Source organism: Lolium perenne, chromosome 6 (genome assembly GCF_019359855.2).
Source record: "Lolium perenne isolate Kyuss_39 chromosome 6, Kyuss_2.0, whole genome shotgun sequence".
Classification (NCBI taxonomy): Eukaryota; Viridiplantae; Streptophyta; class Magnoliopsida; order Poales; family Poaceae; genus Lolium; species Lolium perenne.
In genome coordinates, this window is record NC_067249.2 from 87,653,075 (window position 1) to 87,663,020 (window position 9,946).

Consider the following 9,946-nt stretch of genomic DNA (forward strand, 5'->3'; position numbering starts at 1 on the left):
TACCGTTGCTAAATAATGAACATAGGGGTTGATAAAATATGAGCTCAAAATGTTCCCAAAAATTATTCTAAATAAAATTAGCTTTTCGGGTTGATTTTCGTATTTACCGTTGATAAATATTAGCCAACGCGGTTGATAAATTGTGAGTTAAAAATGTGAATAACGGGTATACAGTTGATAAATTTTGAGCTGAAAAAGTCACTAAAGTATTCAAAATAAAATTTAGGTTTTCGGGTAGATAACTTTTCGTATTTACTGTTGATAAGTAATGGGCGTAGGGGTTGATAAATTGTGAGCTAAAAAATTTGCTAAAATATTCTAAATGAAAGTAGCTTTTTGGTCGATAATTTTTTTAAATACCGTTGATAAACAACGGGTAGAGGGTTGATAAATTTTAAGCTAAACAAGTCACCAAAATATTCTAAATAAAATTTAGATTTTCATATGGATAACTACTCACATGTACCGTTGATAAATAACGGGTATATGGGTTGATAAATAACTATTTATGTTAACATATTCGTATGTATGATAAACATTAGGTAAATAATTGTAAAAAATAATTAAGAATTTTCCGCGTACTAAATTTACCTTTCGAAATCCTTGTTTAAAAACGGATCAGAGAACACGCGATTTGCTTTTATCTAATTCGTTTCGCTGGTTTTTTAGTGTAAAAAGGATATGTGTCTCTCTTGCGGACAAGAATCATTGGCAGCTTTGTTGGTTAGCAGTGCTGCTTGGTCTGCTCTCGACCCTGAGGTCGGGTGTTCGAACACCGGGCGACGCGAATAATTTTTGCATGCGCGGGCGGGCGGACAGCAGCAGTCGTCGGCGGGACGGAAATGGAAATCTCCCGGAATACGATACCGTCCAAAAATGGAAAGTCGCGGTCGGAAATCGATCGCTTGCGCGCGCGACCGCGCGCTAGGGCCGCCCGCTTATTCCCATGTCTTTTCTCACCACGTGTCTTCTTTGTTTGGGAGGTGACTCTTGTCGGAGTGTGTCCACGAGCTTTCACAGAGGGAGAGACAACCGGCGGGGCGAGCGGGCGGCCTAACATCTCGTCGAGTGCGCGCGCCAGGGCGTCGTTGTGGCCGGCGATGGCGAGACCTTCTCCACCGGCGTGGCCGACCACGCCTTAGTCCTCTTCATCGACGTGCTCCGGGGAGTCTCGGCGGCTGACCGATATGTCTGGCGCGGGATGTGGCCACTGGCCGGTCCAAGGGGATTACCGACTGGCGGGACGGCTGAAGGGTCTGGCGCCGGCGCCGGCTTGGGAGATTTCCTCCGCGCGCTGATTCCTTTTTCAGATGATGTTGTATCGAGTCTATATCGTGCTCCTAATTATTGTGCTTCCTGTTTATGGGGAAGGGAGATTTTGGACCTGTGTTCTATGTTCTGCACGATTTGTCGAGGCTGGGGAGTTTGGGTCCGTGATTTTAAGTTATGGTTGTCACCATTGAGAGAGACGGACGAGGGTAGCTGTACTGGGTGTTTACAGCGTATAGCGGGGGCTTGTGGAAATTGGGCAGTTTGGATCTAAGTTTCAGTCACCCATTCTTCCTCAGCCTTTAGTTAGTGTTCATGTTTCGTTAGCTTTTCAGTTATAGTATCTCTTTCTCCAGTTCCCATCGTAGTCTCTTTTCCATTTATCATCACTGCGAGTCTTTCTTTCTTCAGTTATCAGATTCTTAGGTTATTTAGTTTAGTGATCCATTCATATACCTTCAGTTTTTCATCTCAGTCTTGATCCTGTTCACTATTCTTCAGAGTCAGTTGCGGATTTCTGAGAGTTTTTTGGACTGGTCTTCCACGTGGTTTCTTTAGTCTTTGCTTTTAGTGGGAAAGAGAAGTTGGAGAAGAAAGAGGAACAAAGAATTGGAGTAGCAAAGCAGCAATTGCCTGCAGCCAGGGTGAGCTCTCTATCTCATTTGTATTAATTTTTCTTCTTCAGTTCGTTTTACTTATTTCTTCATTTTAATTTGCTCAGTTCTTCATTATAATTTTATTAGTCACTAATCTCAGCTTTTTTTAGTGGGAGAAAAAAGGGGAACTGAGCAAATGAGTGGCAGACCGGCAATTTGCCTTCATCCATAGTGAGCTTTTTATATCTCATTAAAAATCATTTGTTGGTTTTCTCATTTGTTTAGCTGAATTTGCTAAGTATATCAATCTTCATTTTTGTCGAACGAGCTCTAAATGTGTGTCATTTTTTTTAGACTCATTCTTCATTTTTTATTTTTTCACTCTTCATCAATTATCTTTTAATCATTTTCAGATTTTGTTTATATAGATTGGGAATGAGATAAGCGGGTAGGTATCATGCTCGAGTGTGTGGAGGGGAGATGATGTAGCGATTAATAGGCTGGGGATTTTCTAATCGACTTTCATTTAGGGTGTCCAATTTTTTAACCATGTTGGTTCATCATTGATGGCATGCAAGTCCCCTTAGATAATGGGATAATTTGCTTCTACCGGGGACGCCGGACATAAAATGAGGTGCTATTTAACTTTGGGGGACGCGACTGGAACGTATTTTTCTCCATTTCTTATCCGTCGTCCCCCAAACGTCATTTGGGGGACGTGACTGAAGATGCTCTTAGCTCCCGACACCTCTTCTCGCATCGAAGCAAGCCAAATTCCTCAGCTCTGACGGGAATAAAGGATAATGAGTGGGACTTCAGCCCTGGCACCCGTTCTAAGCGACTGTGTTGTAAATGCCCCTAGGAATTCAGTCTCCCATTGAAATATACAACATTTTATACAATGAACGAAAATGATAGTCCTCATCAATATAGAGAAATAATGCAGTCATTTAGCTGTTTAACTCAAACTCAGATATGCACATTTGGCTATCAGCACTGAGTCTGCATGTAAAAAGGAGCCTATATGTAAGTACATTCAAGTCTGCATCGTAGGGTGATAGCAAACTGTACTGATATGCACTTATAAGAATGATTGAGTCAGCTGGATCTATATATTCATGTGTCGATTCGAAGCATATGGTGTAGCATGAAACTCAACATTGTATGAAAACACTATTATCCCAGTGCAGTAGCCATGATAGCAAACCAAGAGAGGAACTTGTTACAATTACAGAGCGATTGTTAATATTACAGTAGACCAGGAGTGCTCCATATTAACCAAGTGTTTTTCCTTGGAGCTAACGTAGATACTTCTGGCAGTGTAGATAAGTGGCTTATATTTTCCATTGCAGGTGCAGTGCTCGTCCTGGACAAACCGCATGCTTCTAGGCTGTTTCTTTGGTTTCCTGGTATATGCATGCTTCTCGACGGGTTGATCTCTGGTATGTCCAAGCCTCAATATAACCTTGTTTGGAATACGTAGCTGAAGCTTCATAGTTATGAATTGCCAAATAAGTTACAATGATCATATCAGAAAAAATAAATTTTTGTAAGCTAGCAGATCATGACAAGTTGATGCGTAAAATGTTAACTCTAGCCTATGTGCAAATTTTTATTAGGATCTATAAACCAGATGAAAATGAAAACTCAGCAAGGATTCACGGGTAGGAGTGAAAAAAATAAGATATTTCTTCTCTAATTACACAAACATGCCAGGTCTGGAAAATCTAACCATGGGAGATAAGGATAACTTGTAACTTTTATAGATTGTATCACTCAAAAAATATATTGTACCTAGAAAGAGATAAATGCACACCCAAGAAAAAAAATAGAATAGAACAGGGTATGTACATGCAGAGGCCATAGATGGGAGACATGCCTAACTTACAACGATGCATTTGAATCTACCCCAATCAACAAAAGCATACAAGTTCAAAGCTCAGAATACCATAGTTGCAAATTATCATTATGAAGAGAAATAAATGGTGAAAGCTTTCCTTGCCTAAATAATGCACCAGCAGTAATGTTATGTATAACACTGTATCAGATAATTTCACTGTATCAATACCATATATGATGCTCAAATGGACAATACTAAGCTATTTGAGTATCCAAAAGAAATACCCGACATCATCATTGTGATTGTTAATATGATGATATAATCGTCACACTTAAACAATACATGCTGAACACTAGTGCTTGATGCTCACACTGACCTCTGATCTGAATCACCAACCTTCTATTCTTGGTGAAATTATCTTCATAAACCATTAATGGCCTATGATCTCAAACTAAAACAAACAAAATATAGCAGCTAGTCGTGATATGTATGCAGTGATTTCGGTATTTAACCAACACAAAGCAGCAGGCTGATTGTGGTTTTGTTAGCCCAACTGTACCAAATTTTAGAAGAGTGCAGATATTTCGGTATTTAATGCCAGACACAAAGCAGCAAGCTGATTGTGTTTTCGTTAGCTCAACTGTCCCATAATGTAAAATAGTGGATACCGGCACACTTAAATAATTAGAATCACCAAAAAGAATGTACTTATGAAGAAATAAATTATTAGGTATGGAGAGAATACCTTATCCCTCTCACGTCCATAAAAACCTATTAACCTCATCAGCGCACTACTTGATTCATAAGGTTTCCCTGCACAGAAGTATAGCACAACCTAAATAATCCCCCCAGGTATATTGAAATATGAAACCCAATGTATAACAAATGCATTGCTTACTTTTTAAATCACACAAATATAATTCAAATGACACCAACAACTGGATTTTTGATATTCTGAAGACATGCACAGAAGGAAATGATAACAAACACCAAGTTTCCAACTTCACATTAGTTTAATCAAACCAGTATGCTTCTACCTGTATAATCTCATTTTAAGAACACGCAATTGTCATCTTGGCCCACAGACATAACAGTAGTATTTGGCGTAGCACGACATCCTGCCAGGTCATGGCGCTATTTTTTCAAGGTGCGACTCTTCTTGAGCTGGTGGCATGTGGTGCGATATCTGATGTTTATATAGTCAGCAGATTGTCCTGACTGAAATTCGTGAAGAACCTACACATTCAAGTTACAAAATAATGACTCCTGTGTGCAAAAGATCTCCGAAACTAAAACCCAAAATATTTCACAATATTGCTACATTTTGTTCCCTTTCCATTCCTACAACCACCCATGGAATTGAACTTTATAAGAAACTATGAATTGACTGTAAGCCTATTTTATGCTTTAGAAAAGCAGGGACTATCACCGAGAATATGGAAGTTACCTAGAATAAATACAACCGAAACTTTATTTGTTGCCACCCAAGATGTTCACATCATCATCCTGCAATAGGAGAAATCTAAAGAATGTAAGGATTTAATGGAAACAAATTCCATGCAAAACTAAGGGTACTTTTCTTACAGGAGCATATACTACAATATAAAACAAAGAGAGATTAACGTAGAATGACTTGCTAACTCACTAAGATTTAACAGATCAAAGATATGCTACATAAAATCTTTAAGACTGAATTAAAAAAAGAGATATAGGGCCTGATTAGATTATTTTGCTCGCAAACATCTCAGCGACCTAACACTTCATAAAAAAAGCGATAGGTCCATCAAATAAGGAACACTCTATCTTATGCCAAAAAAATCTGTAGCCAAAAGGTACAGCATATGAAATGTTTATTGACCTATGTACACAAAGAATGTACCTATTACGTATTTAATAAAGTGGAGTTCGATAGTAAATATGTGAAGGAAGACGACATTTGTGGTACAACAACTGCAATGCATAGTGGCTCCTAAACCTGAAAATGAATGGGAATAATCAGTTCATCACATAAATAAATGCTTTATATACCATTGAAACATTGCAAACTGCTCTCTCAATAATTCATCTTTGGTACATTCAACAATTTATTAATACTATGGTCACACTTTTGTACTTTATCAGCTTAGAAATAAAACATTAAAGATGTAGAACATAACACAAATTACTAAGTAAATGTGCATCATATCTCTTTTAGTCTGATCATAGTCGTCAAACTTCATAGTTTTGTTGCTGCTTAAACTCTAAAAGAGACATGAGTCTCCACTATCAGGGTTTGGTTGTAGAGCCGGTGTGAAATTTCTTCACCTTGTTAAAGCACAAACAGAGGTGTCGTAAAATGCTGCAGTTTTGAGCTCTTCCTAGTTAAAGTACATACTATCCCACCTAGAAAATGAAACCATGTATTGACTTATTAAGGTGTGCTAGGATCTACAATTAGTGTACAAAAACAGGGGATGAAACATGAATGCCTTCCATAATTAGGAGGGGAAAAAGAAACCTCAGTTCAAGCAGAAAGTGTAATCAAATCAATAGTTTTAATATACAAAACCTCATGTGCAGAATGAGTTTCCATACAAATCCACAAAAATAATACGTCCATTTTATTACTCCTGCTAAACAAAATGGGATAAACCAATGAAGAACTCTAATGTTTCCTTTTTTATTTCTCTCACCCACACACATCAGGCAACACAAAGAGAAGCAGGTTAAGACATTTTATTCAGAGAACTTTTACCTTGTTTGCTACAGGGTGTCCAATCCCACCCCTTTTGGTGATTGTCTGAGCTACGGTATACACTACCTAATTGCACAGATACCCAATGTTGCCGAGCAGATGGCAACCAATCTGTCAGGTGGTGCAATATACTGCAGCTTCTGGTCGGAGTCGGGGAGCGTCTCGGAGGCCACCATGTGCTTCATGTCCTCCATGTGCTTGAAGTCTCCCTGCGAGATAAGGAAAAACCAAAACATGAACCACTGGCATTCCCGTCAATTCGATTCTTGCTGCATCGAGCACAGAAGAAATAGAACCCTCTCGATCTGAAAGATTCACTCTGAGGTGCCATCGATCCAATGGCCCAAAATCCAAACGAACGGGAGGTAGAATGAATTAGTGTCTATTAGCACTCACATACTCATTAAATAACATGAGAACAATGAAGACAGATTAAAAGCAAAGCCCATTAAAAGATGTAAAATTGACATACAACCTGTAGATAAAGCATTAAATTTTAGGTATGCGAACTCCCTCTGGGTACAAGACACATCTCAATATAGTCATCGAAAGGAACTTGATTGCCTACTATAACAAAATCATTAGGGAGAGAAAATAGCATTTCTTTTCTACTATTTTGCTTTGATGTCTTCCCCTCCTTGAATAGAGCAGCAATGACCGTCTTGCACATTCATAAATAGTTTCATCACTATTAGTTGTAAATTAATAGGATTACAGGAACCACATATCCAGTTTTCTAGTGCAAGCTGCTAGGCACACACTAAGCACTTGGGAAAATAAATAACTATGTATAACCAACCAGGGTTCCAACTATTAGGCATACAGTTCGTTATGACAGAAAAAACATCAAGGAAAGCATACAATTTTGGTGGATATGACGATATAATATATTGCATCGTGTTATATGGTGTTCTATCTAGCAGAAATAGAACGACATTTAGAAAACACCGAAAAGTGAACTTTCTAAGTATCCTTATTCTAGACTGATGTACTCTGAAAAGAACTGGAATAAGGAACCTATATGAGAAGTGAAATCAGTATAGTGAAAATGGATGCTGCATAACAAATAATCATAGAAAAGTTTGTTTCTTTCAAAAAGGACAATCCTCTATTGAAAAGGTAAATGGTCATTTTGGTTGCTCTTTTACATAGAAAAGCAAGATCCTTATTCTAGATTGATGTACTCTGAAAAATAACCGCAATAACGAACCTATATGTGAAGTGAAATCAATATAGTGATAATGGCTGCTGCATAACAAATAATCATAGAGAAATTTGTTTTTTTTTTCAAAAAGGACAATCCCCTATAAAAAAGGTAAATGATCATTTTGGTTGCTCTATTACATAGAAAAGCAAGCCTTCTTCGATACTCAAATTCCCAGAAATGAATGTAGTATACATGATCATAAGCAAGAAAAGGAGCAGGTATAATAGTGATGTATGCACTGAAAAAAGAATTAACCAAAGCTGGCCAGTTGCAGCCATATATCACAACCACACGAACTCAATAACCCACCAGGCAACTTCATTCAGCAATTAGCATGGAAAAAAGGGGTGTACCTAAGCGCTGATGGAGGGAAGTGGTAGCCAGCATGCAGTGCTGCATGTCTCCCACTTTGTCGGTCGTGGCGCAGAGCTCCAGAGCACACTATTGAGCAGGGACACCACATAAGATACTACCAAAAATACAGATTAGGGTTTATAGACAATAGCCAACAAATATAAGTTGGAAGAAAACCTAACAAACATGGGAGGACAGCAAGAGTATTTTTTCTTTGAAAAAAAAAATCTTGCTTGCACTACGGTATAGGGGAAAAGGTCTAACCACTACATGTAGAACATGAAGATTAGGCCTAATCTTCTATAGAACTTCATGTTCTTCTTCCATAACAGACCTGATCAAATAAATTAAAGAGGACTGACAATCATGCACCAACAAATTAATAGGCATTAGAACATACCAAATTTCATAGCAAAGTAGGTATTAACGTAGGTAATTTTACACCTCTTCTTATTTCATAACACACTAATATATAAAAGTTTTAGCTCTGGCTTTCCATTACATGAGGACCGTCCAGTGACCCAGACGGCCAGAGAGAGAGAGAGGAACCTCAATATTGGGTGAATGCACTCACAACCATGTAGATGGGAGAAGTCGGAGATGGTGACAGAGCTCCTCATGTTGCAAGTCGCGACAGTGCACTCCTCTTGAATCTCCGCATTGCCAGCTCGCACCAATCTCGTTCCTCCAGTTTGTTACCCAGTGAACTACCTACATAATCTGTAATAAAAAGTCTCAGACCCAAAATTTCCAAGAAAAAATGATTCGATCAGATGAAAGATTGGAAAATTAAACTAAACATGTAGGAGCAATCACTCCTCACATACTGCTGCCCAAGTGACACAACCAATCACATGCCAAAGCAAGCCAAATATGTGCAAAATCAACACCTTCACACACATCTCCTTTCCCGATCAATGATACAATCATCTACACCAAATTGGTTCATCGGGAACAAGGGGATCTAGAGAGAGAGAGAGAGAGAGGGCAGAGGAGAGAAACCTGCAGGTCCTGGATGAAGAAGAAGAAGCCATCTTTGCATCCTCCCCATCTTCGTCGTCGATGAGGATGCAGGCCTTCTCCCCCGTCCCGTCCCTCTCCACCTTATCTTCCTCTCGGTTCTGGCTGGCAGCGTCACATTAGGATTGGCCTGATCACCACGAAGGGGTTATAGCCCCATGAGAAGGCATGAATGGAGGATGCAGTGGTGATATCTGAAAATACGGCCATCGCCACTCACCTCGAGTTGGTGCAGCTCTCCGTGACTCCGCTCACTACAGCGCCTGGGCAGCGCTAAATTCTTTTCCGACGGCTAATCCCCTTATCCGTCGACCGCTTCACCATCATGTCGTCCACATTGTCGATTTTGTGTGATGTCGCGGCGCAGCGACACGAGCTTAGGGAGAGGAAGACGGGCAGAGAGAAGGGCGCCAAGGTTGGAGGAGCCTCTCCTTGACAGGTGTGAGGGCATCAGCTTCTCGAGCTGCATGGATGGCTTACCACAACTTGGATTTGTCTAGATGCACATAAATTATCATCTTTCCATAGCAGTTTTGCCCTTAGGCATTTACACAAACACCTTCCCTGCACACCTTCAACCTTACAACAGAGGAGCAAATAAGAAGTTGTTTAGGAAGGAGGTGGGAAGTCAAGGTAAAAATAAACTGCTCCACCTGGGCATGGTGCGTAGATGGCGAGAAAATCCTCCATGGGGCGCTGCTGGGACCTCCCGGGTGCTCCTCCACATCGAGCTCCACCTCCTCATCCATGAAGCCATGGTTCCCTTTGCCTCGGCATCCATGGAGAAGAATATAGGAGGAGAAGGGGCGAAGAGAAACTGGAGGGGATTAAGGAGGAGATGGAGGAGGGGATTGGGGGAGAGATGGGGGCAGGGATTGGCGCGAGCGTGAGGGCAGCTGTTGGCGGCGGGCGCGAGCGTGAGGGGC

The 9,946-nt window shown here is 40.1% G+C and overlaps 1 long non-coding RNA gene across 3 annotated transcripts; it reads right to left on the reverse strand.

Annotated features, from left to right (window-relative positions):
• Positions 1-3,019: 3,019 nt before the first annotated feature.
• LOC127320999 (uncharacterized) lies at positions 3,020-9,946 on the reverse strand. 3 transcript variants are annotated; one of them, XR_007863772.2, is made up of 12 exons: positions 9,674-9,946; positions 9,241-9,592; positions 9,003-9,150; positions 8,550-8,720; positions 8,265-8,334; positions 8,000-8,087; positions 6,440-6,648; positions 5,585-5,680; positions 5,153-5,211; positions 4,743-4,941; positions 4,451-4,518; positions 3,020-3,354 (listed from the first exon to the last, which is right to left on the reverse strand). It is a non-coding gene; the product is annotated as an uncharacterized lncRNA (long non-coding RNA). The 3 variants fall into 3 exon arrangements; XR_007863771.2 differs by having other exon boundaries at positions 8,575-8,720; positions 9,241-9,599; XR_007863770.2 differs by having other exon boundaries at positions 9,241-9,599.